The 22494-nt window shown below is 45.0% G+C and overlaps 1 long non-coding RNA gene and 1 pseudogene across 1 annotated transcript; both read right to left on the bottom strand.

The window, feature by feature from the left end:
* Nucleotides 1–8457: 8457 nt before the first annotated feature.
* Nucleotides 8458–16764, bottom strand: LOC134983754 (oocyte zinc finger protein XlCOF6-like; annotated as a pseudogene).
* A 4070-nt stretch (nucleotides 16765–20834) lies between these two features.
* LOC134983768 (uncharacterized) lies at nucleotides 20835–21822 on the bottom strand. Its single transcript, XR_010191679.1, has 3 exons — nucleotides 21634–21822; nucleotides 21049–21127; nucleotides 20835–20930 (listed from the first exon to the last, which is right to left on the bottom strand). It is a non-coding gene; the product is annotated as an uncharacterized LOC134983768 (long non-coding RNA).
* Between the last annotated feature and the right edge of the window lie 672 nt (nucleotides 21823–22494).

Below are 22494 nucleotides of genomic sequence, written 5' to 3'. Positions count from 1 at the left end.
AGCCATTTTTAGCAGGTTAGCCCTGCCTAGATATGACAGTGGAAGACGTTCCCATCCCTTGATATCGTCAGTTAGAGTATGTATGGCCTTACTGACATTGAGTTTGTAAAGTTCAGACAGATAGCGTGGCACCATAACCCCCAAATATTTAATATGAGTGGACACCCAATGCAAGGGAAAGTGTGAGGACCAACTCGGACATGTCACTACCATATAACAATAGCGCTTTAGATTTGTCCATATTGATACTAAAACCTGAAATGCGGCCAAATGATTGGATCATGTCAAGGATCAAGTCAAGGGAAGGCTCAGGGTCAGATATATACAGAAGGATATCGTCCGCAAAAGTGGACAGCTTAATTTCCTGTCCACCCACCTTTATACCCCGAAAATCTGACCAATCTTACAGTGTCCTAAGCAATGGATCGAGGGCCAGATTAAATAGCAGCGGCAACAGAGGGCATCCCTGATGGGTATCCCTTTCCAACAGGAACCGTTGGCCCCTGATTCCATTTATCAATAAAGAGGCAGATGGTCTGTCGTAGATGTATCGTACATAATTAATAAAGCCCGTATCAAAGCCTCTTTTCTCCAACACAGTAAACAAATGGGGCCACAAGACCATGTCAAAGACCTTATTGGCATCAAGGCTAAGGAGCATGTTCGAGTCTGCACATGGAAACTGGGATGCCGTCACCGCCATACGTATTGCTTTAACCGCATGTATACTAGTTACAAAACCCATTTGTGTTGTGGTGAGTATATCAGGAAGAATGGACTGGAGCCGCGTCACCATTATCTTGGCCAGTAGTTTGTAATCAACATTTAATAGACTGATTGGTCTGTATGAGGAGAGAAAATTGGTGTCCCTAGCCGGTTTGGGGATAAGTGTAATAAATGCCTCATTAAATAAAGGTCCTTTCATGTATAGCTTGAAACAATTCCAGTAGGGCAGGGACAATCTGGGCCTGTAACATGCGGTAGTAATCTCCCGACAGGCCATCTGGACCCGGAGATTTACCATGAGGTAACTTGGAGATAACAGTGTTCATTTCCTCCGTCGTTATTTTTCCTACAAGAGCTTCTCTCTGGTCTCGAGTAAGAGGGGGCAATACCTCATCTGTTAGCAGCTGGGATTGTATATCAGTATCTGTTTGTGTCGAGCTAAACAAGGATTGGAAATAGGATTGAAATTGTTCCACTATTTCCTGAGATTTGGTGATAATACAACCAGACCTGGGGTGGTGTATAGTGGTAATAACATGTCGTTTTTTGGGAGGCCAGGAAATGACCGCCAGTAATCTACCAGCCTTATTGCCCCATCTATAAAATTTATTCTTGGTAAAGTCTAAGGAGTGTTTTGCCTGGGTGGCTAAATAAGCTTCAAGCATGCACCTAGCCTGCTTGTACTCAGTAAGAGTAAGCCCTGTTGGAGTGGAAGTGTATGTTTGAAAAGCCGTGGACATTGCCTCTTTTAACGCAGTGTATTCCAATTTGGATTCCCTTTTTTTCCAGGAGACATAACTAATAATATGACCCCTTATCACTTCCTTAGAGGCGTTCCAAAAGGTATCAGGTCTAACCCAGTAATCTATATTTTCATCTACATAATTAGTCCAATGGTATGTGAGGTACAATTTGAAATCCTCCGAGTCTGCCAAGTATTGTGGGTATCTCCAAATACGATCAGTCGAGTGCATATGGGGGGGGGGTTAATGCCAGCGTGACAGGGGCATGATCAGAGATCAATATGTCAAGTATATCCACCACAGCAACCTGGGATATTAAGTTATCAGCAATTAAGAACCTGTCAATACGAGACAACGTTCCATGTGCCAGTGACAAATGGGTATGTGTTTTGTCGGTTGGATGTAACAATTGACCGAAAGTGACCTCACCGCTGAGCAGAAAGTTCCCACCATTGGTTACAATGGAGCGCATAGGCGCTACATTGTAACACTGCCGCGTGCTGCCTGTCAGTCAGTACAGGAGCACACAGCCGATCAGAAGGGTGCCACAACGTGGCGCTCCCTGATTGGCTGATGGAACCCACTTAGACAGAAGTCAGAGTGGGTTTCTGGCAGTCGGGGAAAGGGGACCCATGTGAAAACATGGGTCCCCTTTCAGTGCGTGGCTCGGGTCTCCGTTTTTTAATTTTAATCAAGTACCTGGATTACAAATGGATTTTACGAGGAGCCTGGTGAGTATAATTTATTCAACAGGTACCCCAAGGATTCTACTGGACAAGAGGACCGACCTGCGTGGGGGCATAGGTAAGTATGTATGTATGTTTGTGTGGATGTATGTAATAAAACTTTACTTTCAAGGTGTGTGTGTCTTGTCTTTTTTGGGGTATTTTTTTAGTAATAGTACTACAGGTACCAGCGGGCCCGTTTTTCCGCCGCATGCTGGTACTTGTGGTTCTCCAAGTACCAGCATGTGGGGGAGGCTTGCTGGGACTTGTAGTACTGCTACTAAAAACAATATCTTTACATTTTAAACAAAGGCTATCAGCCCCCCATCCGCAGCCCATTGGATGGGGGGCACAGCCTCGGGCTTCACCCCTGGCCCTTGGGTGGCTGGGGGGGACCCCTTGATTGAAGGGGTCCCCACTCCCCCAGGGTACCCCGGCCAGGGGTGACTAGTTGGGTAGTTAATGCCATGGCCGCAGGGCACTATATAAAAGTGACCCCCGGCTGTGGCATTATCTGTCCAGCTAGTGGAGCCCGGTGCTGGTTTTAAAAATACGGGGGACCCCTACTCTTTTTGTCCCCCGTATTTTTGAAACCAGGACCAGGCGCAGAGCCCGATGCTGGTTGCTTAAATATGGGGGAACCCCTGTAATTTTCGCCCCCATATTTCTGTAACCAGGATCGGTTCAAAGAGCCCGAGGCTGGTTATGCTTAGGAGGGGGGACCCCACGCAATTTTTTTAAAAAAAATTAACAGTTTCCCACCCCTTCCCACTGATATACAGGCACGGATCTCATGGATCCGTGCATGCCTATCCAATCACGGCTCAAAAAAGCAGGTCTGTTTTTTTTAGCACTTTTTTACGAGTTTTTAATTTTTCACGGCAGTGTTTTTTTTTTTTTGCTTTGCACTTCTTAGTAAATGACCGAGATTCATACTTAAACAGCCGCGTTTTGACCGATGGTGTATTCATTCGTAATTTTTTTCTTGGAATTCCCAAAAAATACGAATGCCCTCATCACTGCCGTGATTTGAGTTTAGTAAATTACCGAGATGACACTTTGAAGAAAAAACGGCATCTCGGTTAAAAATCGGGACCTTAGTAAATATACCCCCCTGTTTCCATAGCCTCTGTTCTCCTCAAACCTTTGTCTGTCCTACCATAAGGCGACACCTTCTGGCTCTGTATTGGGTGGGTTACATTAAAGGGGCTGACTACAGAACACTTTCAGATAGACCTACTTTAACATGTCCAGGCATGTCCTCTAGCACACAATAGATGTTAACTAAATGAACCTTAATTAATCTGATTGTGTGGCCTGGAATCCATTGTGTGGGGAAGAATGAGGGGGGTGTATGGACTGACATCTGAGACTGGCTGTATCTCCAACAGTAAACAAACAGGTTATCAAAGCAGTCACATGGGGGGGGGGGGACGACGACATTATTTTACAAACTATAATACAATAACCAGTACATTCATATATACAGGTATACATCTTCATATGCATTCTGAACAAAACATCAGGCTAGACATATTTTTCCCTGATAAACACAAACACATATAACAGAGGGATAATGTTTCACAATAGTATGTGATGTCCAGTTCTATTGGGAATCCAGGCAGCATGCTGTATAGGTGATAACCAAGTTCTGGCTTGTCTCTTTACACTAACGCACTGAATCCAGAAACAGGCTGGCAAAAAGTACTCAAGAGCCAGCTGGGGCTGCGTACGTTACACTGTCTTCCATCCTCTTGGATTGCCGGAACTTCGGGACTCAGGACTGGATCCTCCTCACAACAGATACGAGTCTACGAGGATGGGGAGCTCTCACCCAAGGTGCGCAGTTCCAGGGAAGGTAGTCTGCCCAGGAGGCCCTTCTTCCATTCAACATTCTGGAACTTCGGGCTATCCACAATGCTCTGCTTCAGGCGTCTCCTCTACTAAGGGATCGGGCAATTCAGGTGCAGTCAGACAATGCCACGGCGGTGGCATATATAAATCGACAAAGAGGGACAAAAAGCAGGGCCTGCATGCGAGAAGTGTCAAGAATACTCCTTTGGGCAGAAAAACATGCAAGAGCGTTGTCCACAATCTTCATTCCGGGAGTGGACAACTGAGAGGTGATCCTCCTAAGCCGCCACGACCTCCACCCGGGGGAGTGGGGATTATACCCTCAGATGTTCCAACTGATCGACAGGTCGGATTGCCCACAGATCGACTTGATGGCCTCTCATCTCAACAATATAGCAATTAATGTTCTATTAAAAAACATTAAAGGAGCGCTGTTTACAGATCAAAAATCATTTAATAATAAATAAAAATGATTTTTTATCTGTAAACAGCGCTCCTTTAATGTTTTTTAATAGAATATTAATTGCTATATTCTTGTATCAGGCATCCAGGTGCCCTTTAGGAGCTGCTATTATATTGCTTAATTGTCAATCAGGTGTGCTTTTTAAAGTTTACATTTTTTAAAAATTCCAGCGCCCGATATAAAGGAGTAGGGACCCTCAGGCGAACGCAGTGGATGCACTGACTTATCTTTGGCCTTACCAGCTGGTCTACCCGTTTTCTCCGATCCCTCTGATCCCGAGGGTGCTCAAGCGGATCAGACATCAAAGAGAGGAAGCAATCTTGATTGATCTGGATTGGCCCCGAAGGGCGTGGTACACGGCTATTCTGGACATGACTGTACAGGACCCTTGGCCTCTACCACTAAGGGATCTTCTTCAATAAGGACCCTTCGTCTACCTGGACTTACGGCTGCTTAGTTTGATGAAATGGAAGTTGAGCGGAACAGCCTAGCTCACAAAGGGCTTTCCAAAAAGGTCATTGCCACTATGGTACAAGCCAGAAAACCTGTGACGTCAAAACACTATCATAATATCTTGCGGAGATATGTCTCTTCCACTTAGGAAGGTTCCTGTTTCCTGCAGCCTGGAGTAGATAAGGGCTTACGTCTGGGATCCATTAAGGTCCAGATTTCAGCTCTTTCCATCTTCTTCCAGAAGAAGTTGTCTCTCTTGACGGAAGTTCAGACCTTCTTGCAAGGGGTGCTTTATATACAACCTCCCTTTGTGCCCCCTATAACACCTTGGGATCTAGATGTTATGTTACGTTTTCTACAGTCTTCCAGGTTTGAACCTCTGGTGATGGTAGAAGACAAGTACCTCACGTGGAAGACGGTGATGTTACTGGCCCTGGCTTCTGCTAAGCATGTCTCAGAATTGGGGGCCTTGTCGTGCAAAAGTCCATACTCATACTCGACAGCAGTTCAACCTATTGTGATTCTGTCAAGTTCTGGCACTGCTTCTATTCCAGATGCATTGGATGCTGTATGAGCCTTACAGGTCTATGTCAAAAGGACGGCTCACATCAGAAAGATGGATTCCTTGTTGCTGCTGTATGATGCACGTAAAATGGGTTGCCCTGCTTCAAAGCAGGCCATTGCTCATTGGATTAAGCTTACTATCCAACAGGTTTATGTGTCGGCAGCCTTACCGGTTCCACAGTCTCTGAAGGCCCACTCTAATAGATTGGTGGGTTCTTCCTGGGCGGCTGCCCGTGGAGTCTCGGCCCTACAACTATGCCGAGCTGCTACCTGGTCGGGGACTAACACCTTTGTGAAGTTCTACAAATTTGATACCCTGACCAAAGAGGATACCCAGTTTGGGCAGGCGGTGTTGCAGTGGTCTCTGCACGTTCCCGCCCGTTCTGGAAACTTTGGGACATTCCCATCATACTAATTCTGTCCACAATATCCCTTATGGACTACAAGAAAAGGATTTACCGTTAGGTATATTAAAATCCTATTTACTCCCTTGGTCTGCGCGATACTGCCCTCTCCTGGCTGTCCTCCTACGTTTCTGACGGTTCCTTCCGTCCCCCCGTCCCCCACTTCCTCTAGCAGTCAGTGTCCCCAAGGTTCTGTTCTGGGCCTCTCCTTTTCTCTAGCTAAACATCCTCTTTATCTCTTCCTGAATGTCCCAGCGCTTTCTTAAACTTATGTGTAACGCTGAGCTGATCATCTTCCCTGCCTCCCGCATAAATTCTCCTCCCATAATTATCTATTGATGGCACTACTATCGCCTCTAGCCCCCAAGTGCGCTGTCTTGGAGTAATCCTCGTCTCCTACCTCTCCTCCACACCACACATTCAGCACCTCTCACAGTACTGTCATTTCCATCTCAAAAATATTTCAGACCCATTCTCATCCAGAATGCTACTAAAACCCTCATCCACTCACTGGTCATCTCCAGATTGGACGACTGTAATCTCCTTTATGGCATCTCTGACATACGCCTCTCTCCACTCCAATCTATCCTCAGTGCTGCCGCCCATCTCATCTTCCTCACCAAACGTACAACATCCACCTCCCCTCTCATGCAGGACCTTCACTGGCTCCCCTTCCCTTTCAGAATACAAATCAAGCTTCTCACATTCAAAGCCCTCACCCACTCTTCTCCCTCTTGCATGTGTGACCTCATCTCTCTGTACACTACCACCCGTCCTCTTCTCTCTGCTAATGCTCGCTGCCTCTCCTGCCAACTGATTACCTCCTCCCGGTCCTACCTATTTTGCACGTGCTCTCCCCATCTTACTCTTCACAAAACTTCAAATGGGCTCTCAAGGCCCACTTCTATACCAAACCCAGCCAACTGTCCTCCTAACCCTCTTATCCGCGCTCAGTCTTCCGTTTCTATGTCACCCTGGTGTGTTAGCCCTATCTACAGTAATAATACAGGGACATGACTGGGGAGGTGAGGGGATCTGGGAGTGTCACAGTGACATCACTTATATCTATAGTAATAATACAGGGCATGACTGGAGAGGTGAGGGAATCTGGCAGTGTTTACAGTGATATTGATGTCTCCCCCATTTTGCAGGGTTGCAAAGTAGTGAAGAAGACATCTGTTGAGTGTGAGACACCCAGCAGCCATCCCCGTATGTCAGGTGGACTGAGCAGAACTAAGAGCCCCATCACGGTGCCTCCACCTCACTCACTGATACACGAGAGGCACAGTGACCAGAAGATCCTATCAGCTACTGACTGGAGAAGTGACTGCTGGGAATGGGACATTATACAGTAACACTGGGGGACGTGTCTGTGTGATGACTAGAGAGGTGACTGCTGGGAATGGGGCATTATCCAGTAACACCAGGGGACGTGTCTGGGTGATGACTGGAGAGGTGACTACTGGAAATGGGACATTATACAGTAACACCAGGGGATGTGTCTGGGTGATGACTGGAGAGGTAACTGCTGGGAATGGGACATTATACAGTAATACCAGGGGACGTGTCTGGGCGATGACTGGAGAGGTAACTGCTGGGATTGGGACATTCTACAGTAACACCAGGGGACGTGTCTGGGTGATGACTGGAGAGGTGACTACTGGGAATGGGACGTTATACAGTAACATCAGGGGACTTGTCTGGGTGATGACTGAAGAGGTGACTGCTGGGAATGGGACATTATACAGTAATACCAGGGGACGTGTCTGGGTGATGACTTCTGTAATAAGTGTTTATTACTCACCTGTGCTGATATCTGTTGGGATCTCCTCCTCCTTACACTGCTAATCACCCCTCACATACGTCTCTACTTCTCCCTCTATATCTTCTGCGTATATGGAACGTATGGTGTAACTAGATCTGACTCCTGTCACTCTCGCCAGTAATAATGTTACTTATACATTTCCTTTTCTGTATATGTAACGTATGGTGTAACTAGATTGGACTCCTGTCATTCTCACCAGTAATAATGTTACTTATATAATTCCCCTTCTGTATATGGAACGTATGGTGTAACTAGATCTGACGCCTGTCACTCTCACCAGTAATGTTACTTATACATTTCCCCTCCTGCATATGCAAAGTATGGTATAACTAGATTGACTCCTGTCATTCTCACCAGTAATAATGTTACTTATACATTTCCCCTTATGTATATGTAACGTATGGTGTAACTAGATCTGACTCCTGTCATTCTCCCCAGTAATAATGTTACTTATACATTTCCCCTTCTGTATATATAACGTATGGTGTAATTAGATCTGACTCCTGTTATTCTCACCAGTAATAATGTTACTTATACATTTCCCCTTCTGTATATGTAATGTATGGTGTAACTAGATCTGACTCCTGTCATTCTTACCAGTAATAATGTTACTTATACATCACTTTCCTCCCAATAGAACTCACAGAACTTTACACTCACATTTACACAGAGCACAAGATACACAATAAGTAGAACAGAATAAAGACCTCAGCATGTGGGATGTATATTTAGGAAGTGAAGGAACATTAATGAAACATGTGAGTAACAGTCATCAGTCTGTTTGTGGTCTCCAGGGTGGAGGTCTCTTGGACTGTGCGAGGCAGCAGGTTCCATGGTCAGGGCTGCATAGCTAACAGATCAACCACAAATGAAATACGGCAGATTCTTGGTACTGCTGGTAACAGTCTGAGGGGAAGAGGTAGGGAATTCCAGAGAAAGGGAGCAGCACGTGAAAAATCTTGGATAGGAGTGGGAGGAAGTAATCAGAAGACAGGCGGGTCGGCGTGCATTAGCACATGGACCTGTTTCGCTAGGACCGAGTCACAGCCAACTGGCATCACCGACACCTGGAGCTCAGCTAGACATTTAGTATTGGTATTGTTTTCAGTACCCGGAGCAAAGACAGGTTATCTGCATAGTAGAGGTAAAGGAGGACATGACGTCTTATTATTTCACCCAGTAGCAGCATGTATATTGTTAAAAAAAAAAAAACACAGGACATAGGATAAAACCTGAAGGAACAATGCAGGGAAATGGTGAAGATGAGTATACTCCAGATTAAAATGGTTCCCCAGCTGTGTGATGTCTACTGTGTCCAACAAGAGCTGATTTATTAATCACTCAGAGCATGCAAATGGCTTCACACCTCTGTGAGTTCTCTCATGTTGAACAAGATGTGATTTCCGTATAAACCCTTTCCCACACTCCGAACATGAAAATGGCCTCTTACCTGTGTGATTTCTCTCATGTCTAACAAGATGTGATTTCTGTATAAACCCTTTCCCACACTCAGAACATGAAAATGGCTTCTCTCCAGTGTGACTTCTCTCATGTGTAACAAGATATGACTTGAGTGAAAAACCTTTTCCACACTCAGAACATGAAAATGGCTTCTCTCCAGTGTGACTTCACTCATGTTGAACAAGATTCCATTTCAGTAAAAAACATTTCCCACACTCAGAACATGTAAATGGCTTCACTCCGGTGTGACTTCTCTCATGTATAACAAGATATGACTTGTGTGAAAAACCTTTTCCACACTCAGAACAAGAAAGTGGCTTCTCTCCAGTGTGACTTCTCTCATGTTGAACAAGATTCGATTTCAGTGAAAAACATTTCCCACACTCAGAACATGTAAATGGCTTCTCTCCGGTGTGACTTCTCTCATGTCTAACAAGAGTTGATTTCTGTGCAAAACATTTCCCACACTCAGAACATGAAAATGGCCCCTCTCCGGTGTGATTTCTCTCATGTTGAACAAGACATTTGTGTGAAAAACGTTTTCCACACTCAGAACATGAAAATGGCTTCTCTCCGGTGTGACTTCTCTCATGTTGAACAAGATTCGATTTCAGTGAAAAACATTTCCCACATTCAGAACATGTAAATGGCTTCACTTCAGTGTGACTTCTCTCATGTATAACAAGAAATGACTTGTATGAAAAACCTTTTCCACACTCAGAACAAGAAAATGGCTTCTCTCCGGTGTGACTTCTCTCATGTATAACAAGAAATGATTTCCGTGTAAAACATTTCCCACACTCACAACATGTAAATGGCTTCTCTCCGGTGTGACTTCTCTCATGTCTAATAAGAGTTGATTTCAGTGCAAAACATTTCCCACACTCAGAACATGATAATGGCTTCTCTCCGGTGTGACTTCTCTCATGTCTGATAAGAGTTGATTTCACTGCAAAACATTTCCCACACTCAGAACATGAAAATGGCTTCTCTCCGGTGTGACTTCTCTCATGTTGAACAAGATGTGATTTCCGTGTAAAACATTTCCCACACTCAGAACATGAAAATGGCTTCTCTCCGGTGTGACTTCTCTCATGTTGAACAAGATGTAATTTCCGTGTAAAACATTTCCCACACTCAGAACATGTAAATGGACTGTCACCTATGTGAGTTTTCTGATGTATGACATAATTTGATTTGGATGTAAAACATTTCCCACACTCAGAACATGAAAATGGCTTCTCTCCGGTGTGACTTCTCTCATGTTGAACAAGATGTGATTTCCGTGTAAAACATTTCCCACACTCAGAACATGAAAATGGCTTCTCTCCGGTGTGACTTCTCTCATGTTGAACAAGATGTAATTTCCGTGTAAAACATTTCCCACACTCAGAACATGTAAATGGTCTGTCACCTATGTGAGTTTTCTGATGTATGACATAATTTGATTTGGATGTAAAACATTTCCCACACTCAGAACATGAAAATGGCTTCTCTCCGGTGTGACTTCTCTCATGTTGAACAAGATGTGATTTCCGTGTAAAACATTTCCCACACTCAGAACATGAAAATGGATTCTCACCTGTGTGACTTCTCTCATGTTGAACAAGATGTGATTTCCGTGTAAAACATTTCCCACACTCAGAACATGATAATGGCTTCTCTCCGGTGTGACTTCTCTCATGTTGAACAAGATGTAATTTCCGTGTAAAACATTTCCCACACTCAGAACATGTAAATGGACTGTCACCTATGTGAGTTTTCTGATGTATGACATAATTTGATTTGGATGTAAAACATTTCCCACACTCAGAACATGAAAATAGCTTCTCACCGGTGTGACTTCTCTCATGTTGAACAAGATGTGATTTCCGTGTAAAACATTTCCCACACTCAGAACATGAAAATAGCTTCTCTCCGGTGTGACTTCTCTCATGTATAACAAGAAATGATTTCGGTGCAAAACATTTCCCATGGTGCAGCTATAGAACAGGAAAACACTGTATCTACTTTCAGAGCTGTAACAGATGCACCAATATCAGAGTGATCAGGAGAACATTTCCCAGGATCAGAGAGATCAGCTGATAGAGCTGGATGTACAATTGGGGTAATGAGATTAGTTCCTGGAGAATCCTGTCTACTGTCATCTTTTATTTCACAATCCGGGGATAACATTAGATGTCCTTCTGAGATATTCCTGCATGTGTGTCCATCTGCTGGAAATAAAATACATTTTGGAAATGTGAATTTTCATAAAACAATTAAAATCTGGTAAAGATCATGATCAAAACTGGAAAATTACTATAAAATGAGTAGACAAGACCCAGGGTGTTACATGGTACAATATATAATTCTCTAACAGACACTGTATCCAGTACTGTATTTCTGGGATTGCTTTTATATTTATCTTGAAAATAATACTAGGAAGCTTGGACAGGAGTGTTACTAACACTGAGAGAACATGTGGTATTACTAGAGGTGACATAGGCTGTGCAGTAATATAACATCACCTGTGCATACATTTAGGTAACACTGAGATCATGTGGGATTACTAGAGGTGACATGGGTTGTGCAGTAATATAACATCACCTGTGCATACATTTAGGTAACACTGAGATCATGTGGGATTACTAGAGGTGACATGGGCTGTGCAGTAATATAACATCACCTGTGCATACATTTAGGCAACACTGAGAGATAATATGGGATTACTAGAGGTGACATGGGCAGTGCAGTAATATAACATCGCCTATGCATACATTTAGGTAACACTGAGATCATGTGGGATTACTAGAGGTGACACGGGCTGTGCAGTAATATAACATCGCCTGTGCATACATTTAGGTAACACTGAGATCATGTGGGATTACTAGAGGTGACACGGGCTGTGCAGTAATATAACATCGCCTGTGCATACATTTAGGTAACACTGAGATCATGTGGGATTACTAGAGGTGACATGGGCTGTGCAGTAATATAACATCGCCTGTGCATACATTTAGGTAACACTGAGAGATCATGTGGGATTACTAGAGGTGACATGGGCTGTTCAGTAATATAACATCTCCTGTGCGTACATTTAGATAACACTGAGAGATCATGTGGGATTACTAGAGGTGACACGGGCTGTGCAGTAATATAACATTACCTGTCCATACATTTAGGCAACACTGAGAGATAATATGGGATTACTAGAGGTGACATGGGCAGTGCAGTAATATAACATCGCGTGTGCATACATTTAGGTAACACTGAGATCATGTGGGATTACTAGAGGTGACATGGGCTGTGCAGTAATATAACATCACCTGTGCATACATTTAGGCAACACTGAGAGATAATATGGGATTACTAGAGGTGACATGGGCTGTGCAGTAATATAACATCGCCTGTGCATACATGTATGTAATACTGAGATCATGTGGGATTACTAGAGGTGACATGGGCTGTGCAGTAATATAACATCACCTGTGCATACATTTAGGCAACACTGAGAGATAATATGGGATTACTAGAGGTGACATGGGCAGTGCAGTAATATAACATCGCGTGTGCATACATTTAGGTAACACTGAGATCACGTGGGATTACTAGAGGTGACATGAGCTGTGCAGTAATATAACATCGCCTGTGCATACATTTAGGTAACACTGAGAGAAAATGTGGGATTACTAGAGGTGACCTGGGATGTGCAGTAATATAACATCGCCTGTGCATACATTTAGGTAACACGGAGATCATGTGGGATTACTAGAGATGACATGGGCTGTACAGTAATATAACATCGCCTGTGCATACATTTAGGTAACACTGAGAGATCATGTGGGATTACTAGAGGTGACATGGGCTGTGCAGTAATATAACATCACCTCTGCATACATTTAGGTAACACTGAGATCATGTGGGATTACTAGAGGTGACATGGGCTGTGCAGTAATATAACATCGCCAGTGCATACATTTAGGTAACACTGAGATCATGTTGGATTACTAGAGATGACATGGGCTGTGCAGTAATATAACATCGCCTGTGCATACATTTAGGTAACACTGAGATCATGTGGGATTACTAGAGGTGACATTGCATGTGCAGTAATATAACATCTCCTGTGCATACATTTAGGTAACACTGAGAGATCATGTGGGATTAATAGAGGTGACATGGGCTGTGCAGTAATATAACATCGCCTGTGCATACATTTAGGTAACACCGAGATCATGTGAGATTACTAGAGGTGACATGGGCTGTGTAGTAATATAACATCGCCTGTGCATACATTTAGGTAACACTGAGAGATCATGTGGGATTACTAGAGATGACATGGGCTGTGCAGTAATATAACATCGCCTGTGCATACATTTAGGTAACACCGAGATCATGTGGGATTACTAGAGGTGACATGGGCTGTGTAGTAATATAACATCGCCTGTGCATACATTTAGGTAACACTGAGAGATCATGTGGGATTACTAGAGATGACATGGGCTGTGCAGTAATATAACATCGCCTGTGCATACATTTAGGTAACACTGAGAGATCATGTGGGATTACTAGAGATGACATGGGCTGTGCAGTAATATAACATCTCCTGTGCATACATTTAGGTAACACTGAGATCATGTGGGATTACTAGAGATGACATGGGCTGTGCAGTAATATAACATCACCTGTGCATACATTTAGGTAACACTGAGATCATGTGGGATTACTAGAGATGACATGGGCTGTGCAGTAATATAACATTGCCTGTGCATACATTTAGGTAACACTGAGATCATGTGGGATTACTAGAGGTGACATGGAGTGTGCAGTAATATAACATCACCTGTGCATACATTTAGGTAACACTGAGAGATCATGTGGGATTACTAGAGGTGATATGGGCTGTGTAGTAATATAACATCGCCTGTGCATACATTTAGGTAACACTGAGATCATGTGGGATTACTAGAGGTGACATGGGCTGTGCAGTAATATAACATCGCCTGTGCATACATTTAGGTAACACTAAGAGATCATGTGGGATTACTAGAGGTGATACGGGCTGTGCAGTAATATAACATCGCCTGTGCATACATTTAGGTAACACTGAGAGAACATGTGGGATTACTAGAGGTGACATGGGCTGTGCAGTAATATAACATCTCCTGTGCATACATTTAGGTAACACTGAGATCATGTGGTATTACTAGAGATGACATGGGCTGTGCAGTAATATAACATCGCCTGTGCATACATTTAGGTAACACTGAGAGATCATGTGGGATTACTAGAGGTGACATGGGCTGTGCAGTAATATAACATCTCCTGTGCATACATTTAGGTAACACTGAGATCATGTGGGATTACTAGAGATGACATGGGCTGTGCAGTAATATAACATCTCCTGTGCATACATTTAGGTAACACTGTGCGAGAACAATCCAGTTGAAAAGGACGTGAGTGAAATCTTCCGAACTGAAGCGTCACCATTGTGCCTAAGAGACGAATGCACAAATGTACTGAGACTGTGCGTGGCTTGAGCACTAATTGTACCAGATGACGAATAATCTGTACTTTCTGTTCTGGTAGGTAAATTCTTAGATTTACCGTATCGAGAATCATACCTAGGAATTGAAGTCGTTGAGACGGAATTAGATGTGATTTCTTGAAGTTGACTGAACTAGTCCATTGTACGTTAGCAACGCATGTTGGAGGAGCATCTGTTAAGACGGAGCTTTGATGAGCAGATCGTCCAAGTACGGAACTATTATTACTCCCAGGGATCTGAGATGAGCTATCATCACAGACATCACTTTGGTGAATACCCGAAGAGCTGACGAGAAGCCAAACGGTAGAGCCTGAAACTGGTTATGGTTCTGCCGTATTGCAAAACGCAAGAACCTCTGATGAGGTGGCCAAATCGGAATGTTTCAGTACGCATCCTTGAGATCTAGCGTAATCATGAATTCCTGTGGCTCTAAACCTGCAATTACTGACTGCAGAGATTCCATCTTGAATCTGTAGTGAGTGACGTACTGATTGAGACCCTTTAAGTTCAATATTGGCCTGACGGAGCCATCCGGCTTTGGTACCACAAACAGACTGGAATAATAACCCTGACCATGTTGTTGTACAGGGACCGGAATCAAAATTGCTGAATCTAGCAGGGACTGAATGGCAATTTGCAGAACCGCCCTCTTGTCGTCCAACAGAGGCAGTCCTGTCTTGAAAAACCGCAGTGGCGGGAGACAGTCGAACTCTATTTTGTAACCTTTAACACTAAATTCCGGATCCACCCATCTGTGGATGTCTGGAACCACACCAAATGGAATGTCTGAAGGTGTGCTCCCACAATTGGAGATCTGAAATGGGCTGGGATCCCGTCATAGCACTGGCTTGTCGGTGACCTTAGCATCCTGACGACTGGTGTTGGTTTGTTGGAAACCACGTGCTCGTCTACCAGGCGTGGCTGTTCCTTTACCTTGGCCTCGAAAGGGCTGAGGTCTAAAGGATTTGAACGCCGGGCCAGAGTATTTCCGTCTAGGTACTGTTGGAGGCAATGGTAGGAAAACAGACTTTCCTCCAGTGGCCTCAGAAATCCATTTGTCCAATTCAGGACCAAACAACTTCTCACCACCATAAGGTAACACCACTATACTTCTTTTGACCTCTGCCTCTGCTTGCCAAGAACGCAGCCAGAGTGCTCGTCGTGCTGTAACGAGCGACGATGAAAGGCGAGAAGTGAGCTGACAGACGTCAGTAGAAGCTGTACATAGATACTCAGCAGCTTCACAGATTTGGTCAGCGAGAAGTATAAGGTGATCGTCATGTAAGGCAAACTCGAGTTCTGTTATCCATACCATTAGCGCCTTAGTTACCCAAATGCCAACCAACCCAGGTCTAAGCAACACTCCTGCTGCTATATACATGGATTTTAGCATAGCTTCTATTTCACGGTCTGAAGGGTCTTTAAGCGTAGTAGCAGTTGGTACTGGTATGGTTAATTTCTTCGTAACTTTTGACACAGACGAATCCACCAATGGCGAATTCTCCCATGTAGATGTCACAGACTCTGGAAACGGGTAACTGGACTTAAATCTGCGAGGTGTAGAAAACCCTGTTTAACCATCTTATTAAGAGATTCTGAAACAGGAAAACACATTGGAGATCTCTGTCGTTTAGTAAAGACGACTTCATCATTTGTCAGAGGCTCCTCAGTTTCTGTAAACTTCAGAGACTGACGTACCGCTCTGATGAGATTATCAATGTCTGGGCTGTCAAAATCTTCAGTATCTGACTGCTTGTCCACCTCGCCCTCCTCACTGTCATCTTGCGCAGTGAGGTCAGGCATAGAATCATCAGAATGCAACATAGCAGAAACTGGTAAATCATAAGACAAATTTAATTTTTCCCTTCTATTCAAAATGGACTTGGACCTTTGGCAAGGCTGAGACCCCTCCGGTAGTTCTGGCGGTCTCACCCTAGACTCAGATCTTGCCGCTTCCTGCACTTGTCGAGCGGCGGGCAATTCTGATTGCAACCCAGCAATGACATCTGTTAGCATAGCCCATGGAGGGTTGGGAAATGAAACCGGCTTTGAAACCGGAGCGGAAATCGTATTCGTAGCTGAAATCACAAAACATACTGTACATGTGGTAGACCCATCCGGTAACACACTCTTACAGACATTGCAGTGAAACTGCTTTTTAGTTTTTGCTGGTGTCTTACTCATTATGCAGACATTACAATATACAAAGACAGACAACTTGCACGACTCAGTAAAATAGTACTAAGGTGTGTCTATATATATATATATATATCTGGGCAAGTGCAGTGCACGTGGCCAGTACTATATGAAATCTGATCCCAAATTCCCACTAACACCCCTGCGCCTCCGGTGGAGTAGTGTTGTAGGACAGGATCTTCCAAACTGAAAGAGAAACAGGATTGAACAGGAAGCATGGTTAAAATGGCCCCCATGCCATGCTTACACTAATAATCACAGGTCAGGTTATAACACACATTTAAAGTCTACAACCTGTAACCAACTGCATTAAAAAGCAACCCCGTTACTATAGGCTTAAAAGCCAATGTAATTATACCACAACCCCTGCAGCCTTGCCTTTCCATGTAAACATACTCTCTCCCCCCCTTTGCAGCCGCGCTGCTGTGAGAAGACTCGTCCCCCCCTCCCCACTGTACTCCGAGTACCGTCGTGATCCGGAGATCTTGAAGGGAGCCACTACGCTCCCTACCCTGTTGCCGCCATCTTCACATCGGCTCCACGCTTGCCAGGGGCCGATGACTCTTCAGCTCTGCAAGGGGTTGGCGGCATGCTGCTGGGGTGAGCGTTCCCCTGCGGCTGGCAGCGATCTATCCCCTCTGGAGCTCAGTGTCCAGTCAGCGGAGATAGTGGCTCAGACCCCGCAGGGCGGACACTGCTCCCCCAATCAGTCCCTCGATGCAGGGAGGCTGTTACCAGCAGCCTCCCTGTAATAAAACAAACTCTAAAATTTTTTTTACTACAGAAGCTCAGTAGAGCTCCCCTAGCTGTGACCGGCTCCTCCGGGCACATTTTCTAAACTGGGTCTGGAGGGGGGGTCCTGGTGTGAGGAGCCAGTCCACACTGTTGGACTCTTGGGGTGCCGGTGGCTCCTGGTGGGCCCGTCTATGCCCCATGGTACTAATATGGACCCCAGCATCCTCTAGAACGTAAGAGAAAAGTGGTTTATATACAGACCGGCGTGTGCTAATAGTGACACTCTCAGGGCATGTAATACCATAGGCAGGGGTACTGCGAACACACAGTGACATGATGTGAGGGGGAGAGCAGGAGTATAATAGGGGCTGATGGGTCCTGATGTATGAGATACACCAGAGAGAGTGGGGAGGAGACTGGTCAGATCTCTGGGCTGGTAACACACAGTGACATGATGTGAGGGGGAGAGCAGGAGTATAATAGGGGCTGATGGGTCCTGATGTATGATATACACCAGAGAGTGTGGGGAGGAGACTGGTCAGATCTCTGGGCTGGTAACACAGTGACATGATGTGAGGGGGAGAGCAGGAGTATAATAGGGGCTGATGGGTCCTGATGTATGATATACACCAGAGAATGTGGGGAGGAGACTGGTCAGATCTCTGAGCTGGTAACACAGTGACATGATGTGAAGGGGAGAGCAGGAGTATAATAGGGGCTCTTGATGTATGAGATATACCAGAGAGTGTGGGGAGGAGACTGGTCAGATCTCTGGGCTAGTAACACACAGTGATATGATGTGAAGTGGAGAACAGGAGTATAATAGGGTCTGATGTCTCCTGATGTATGAGATACACCAGAGAGTGTGGGGAGGAGACTGGTCAGATCTCTGGGCTGGTCAGTGGCATGATGTGAGGGGAGAGCAGGAGTATAATAGGGGCTGATGGCTCCTGATGTATGATATACACCAGAAAGTGTGGTGAGGAGACTGGTCAGGTCTCTGGGCTGGTAATACACAGTGACATGATGTGAGGGGGAGAGCAGGAGTATAATAGGGGCTGATGGCTTCTGATGTATGAGAGACACCAGAGAGTGTGGGGAGGAGATTGGTCAGATCCCTGGGCTGGTAACACACAGTGACATGATGTGAGGGGGAGAGCAGGAGTATAATAGGGGCTGATGGCTCCTGATGTATGAGATACACCAGAGAGTGTGGGGAGGAGACTGGTCAGATCTCTGGGCTGGTAACACACAGTGACATGATGTGAGGGGAGAGCAGGAGTATAATAGGGGCTCTTGATGTATGAGATATACCAGAGAGTGTGGGGAGGAGACTGGTCAGATCTCTGGGCTAGTAACACACAGTGATATGATGTGAAGTGGAGAACAGGAGTATAATAGGGTCTGATGTCTCCTGATGTGTGAGATACACCAGAGAGTGTGGGGAGGAGACTGGTCAGATCTCTGGGCTGGTCAGTGGCATGATGTGAGGGGAGAGCAGGAGTATAATAGGGGCTGATGGCTCCTGATGTATGATATACACCAGAAAGTGTGGTGAGGAGACTGGTCAGGTCTCTGGGCTGGTAACACACAGTGATATGATGTGAGGGGGAGAGCAGGAGTATAATAGGGGCTGATGGCTTCTGATGTATGAGAGACACCAGAGAGTGTGGGGAGGAGACTGGTCAGATCCCTGGGCTGGTAACACACAGTGACATGATGTGAGGGGGAGAGCAGGAGTATAATAGGGGCTGATGGCTCCTGATGTATGAGATACACCAGAGAGTGTGGGGAGGAGACTGGTCAGATCTCTGGGCTGGTAACACACAGTGACATGATGTGAGGGGAGAGCAGGAGTATAATAGGGGCTGATGACTCCTGATGTATGAGATACACAAGAGAGTGTGGGGAGGAGACTGGTCAGATCTCTGGGCTGGTAACACACAGTGACATGATGTGAGGAGGAGTATAATAGGGTCTGATGGCTCCTGATGTATAAGATACACCAGAGAGTGTGGGCCGGAGACTGGTCAGATCTATGGCTGGTAACACACAGTGACATCATGTGAGGAGGAGAGCAGGAGTACAATAGGGGCTGATGGCTCCTGATGTACGAGATACACCAGGGAGTGTGGGGAGGAGACTGGTCAGATCTCTGGGCTGGTAACACACAGTGACATGATGTGAGGGGGAGAGCAGGAGTATAATAGGGGCTGATGGCTTTTGACTTCCCCACTGGGAAAATACATACTCCTCATTAGTTTGTACTGACAGAGGAGGGTGTAGGATAAGAGATTGTTGTAGTGACTGAGCAAGGAGAATATGTGACTCTTTTCTGTAATAAGTGTTTATTACTCACCTGTGCTGATATCTGTAGGGATTTCCTCCTCCTTACACTGCTGATCACCCCTCACATACGTCTCTTCTTCTCCCTCTATATCTTCTGCCTTCATATCAGTCACATACGTCTCTTCTTCTCCCTCTGTATCTTCTGCCTTTATATCACTCACATACGTCTCTTCTTCTCCCTCTATATCTTCTGCCTTTATATCAGTCACATACGTCTCTTCTTCTTCCTCTATATCTTCTGCCTTTATATCAGTCACACACGTCTCTTCTTCTCCCTCTATAGCTTCTGCCTTTATATCAGTCACATACGTCTCTTCTCCCTCTATATCTTCTGTCTTTATATCAGTCACATACGTCTCTTCTTCTCCCTCTATATCTTCTGCCTTTATATCAGTCACATATGTCTCTTCTTCTCCCTCTATATCTTCTGCCTTTACATCAGTCACATACGTCTCTTCTTCTCCCTCTGTATCTTCTGCCTTTATATCAGTCACATACGTCTCTTCTTCTCCCTCTATATCTTCTGCCTTTATATCAGTCACATACGTCTCTTCTTCTCCCTCTATATCTTCTGCCTTTATATCAGTCACATACGTCTCTTCGTCTCCCTCTATATCTTCTATTTTAATATCAGACAGACGTTCTACCTAAAAAAAACAAAAAACACTATAATGACATTTGCATACAGTCAGACTAGACTGAGGTGAAACAGTATAATATCAGTGTATAAGACACACAGCTCCTCTACAGATCATATAGTGATGGTCACTTTGGTATATTGGGGAGACCCTAAATCCCACCTACCTGATCCTCCTGTGGGATTCTGTGATTCTCCTCTGTACAGTCCTGGGAATACAGAGGACGGGGACATCTCTCTGGGGTATCTCTGTTACTGGGTCCATCTGTAGGAGACACACAGTGACTGAGTACAGTGTATATATGTGATTATCAGATAATGTGTGTATATAGGGGACCCCATACCTGCTCTCCCCTGTACAATACATGACAATCTCCTCTTACCCAGTGATGTGAGGAGCCGGTGATTCTCCATCATCATGTCCTTGTACAGACCCCTGTGTTCTTCCATACACTCCCCCTCCTGCATGGAGACATGGACACCTTATAGGCACCTGACACACACAGTGATAGAGTCATCACCCAGACACATCCCCTGGTGTTACTGTATAATGTCCCATTCCCAGCAGTCACCTCTCCAGTCATCATCCAGCCACGTCCCCTGGTGTTACTGTATAATGCTCCAATCCCAGCAGTCACCTCTCCAGTCATCACCCAGACACGTCCCCTGGTGTTATTGTATAATGTCCCATTCCCAGCAGTCACCTTTCCAGTCATCACCGAGACACATCCCCCGGTGTTACTGTATAATATCCCATTCTCAGCAGTCACCTCTCCAGTCATCATCCAGACATGTCCCCTGGTGTTACTGTATAATGCCCCAATCCCAGCAGTCACCTCTCCAGTCATCACCCAGACTCGTCCCCTGGTGTTACTGTATAATGACCCATTACCAGCAGTCACTTCTCCAGTCATCACCCAGACACATCCCCCGGTGTTTCTGTATAATGCTCCATTCCCAGCAGTCACCTCTCCAGTCAGCAGCTGAATGATCTTGTTGGTGAGTTCCAGGATCTTCTAGTCATTGTGTCTCTCATGTATCAGTGAGTGAGGTGGAGGCACTGTGATGGAGCTCTATGTCCTGCTTAGTCCTCCTGACACAGGAGGACGGCTGCTGGGTGTCTCATACTTACAGAATGTCTTATTCACTACTGTGTAACCCTGCGAAATGGAGAAGACATCAATATCTCTAAAAACTCCCAGATACCCACACCTCCCCGGTCATGTCACTGTATTATTCTTATAGATATAAGTGACGTCACTGTGACACTCCCAGATACGTGCACCTCCCCAGTCATGTCATATTATTATTATTATAGATATAAGTGATGTCACTATCATGCTCTTAGACCAGCTCACCTCCCCAGTCATGTCCCTGTATTATTACTATAGATATAGGTGATATCACAGTGACACTCATAGAGCCCCTCACCTCCCCAGTCATGTCCTTGTATTATTACCATAGATATGTGATGTCACTGTTATGCTACCAGATCCCCTCACCTCACCAGTTATGTCCCTGTATTATTTCTATACGTATAAGTGATGTCACTGTGACACTACCTGGTCCCCCTCACCTCCCCAGTCATGTCTCTGTATTATTACTATTGATATAAGTGATGTCACTGTGACATTCCCAGATCCCCTCACCTCCCCAGTCATGTCTCTGTATTAATACTATAGATATAAGTGATGTCAAAGTGACACTACCAGACTCCCTCACCTCCCCAGTCATGTCCCTGTCTTATTACTATAGATATAAGTGATGTCACTGTGACACTCCCAGATCTCATCACCTCCCCAGTCAAGTCCCTGTATTATTAATATAGA

The sequence above is a fragment of the Pseudophryne corroboree genome (assembly GCF_028390025.1).
Source record: "Pseudophryne corroboree isolate aPseCor3 chromosome 3 unlocalized genomic scaffold, aPseCor3.hap2 SUPER_3_unloc_23, whole genome shotgun sequence".
Classification (NCBI taxonomy): domain Eukaryota; kingdom Metazoa; phylum Chordata; class Amphibia; order Anura; family Myobatrachidae; genus Pseudophryne; species Pseudophryne corroboree.
The sequence above is the reverse complement of the archived record's forward strand: the minus strand, read 5'-3'. Positions and strand labels throughout refer to the sequence as shown.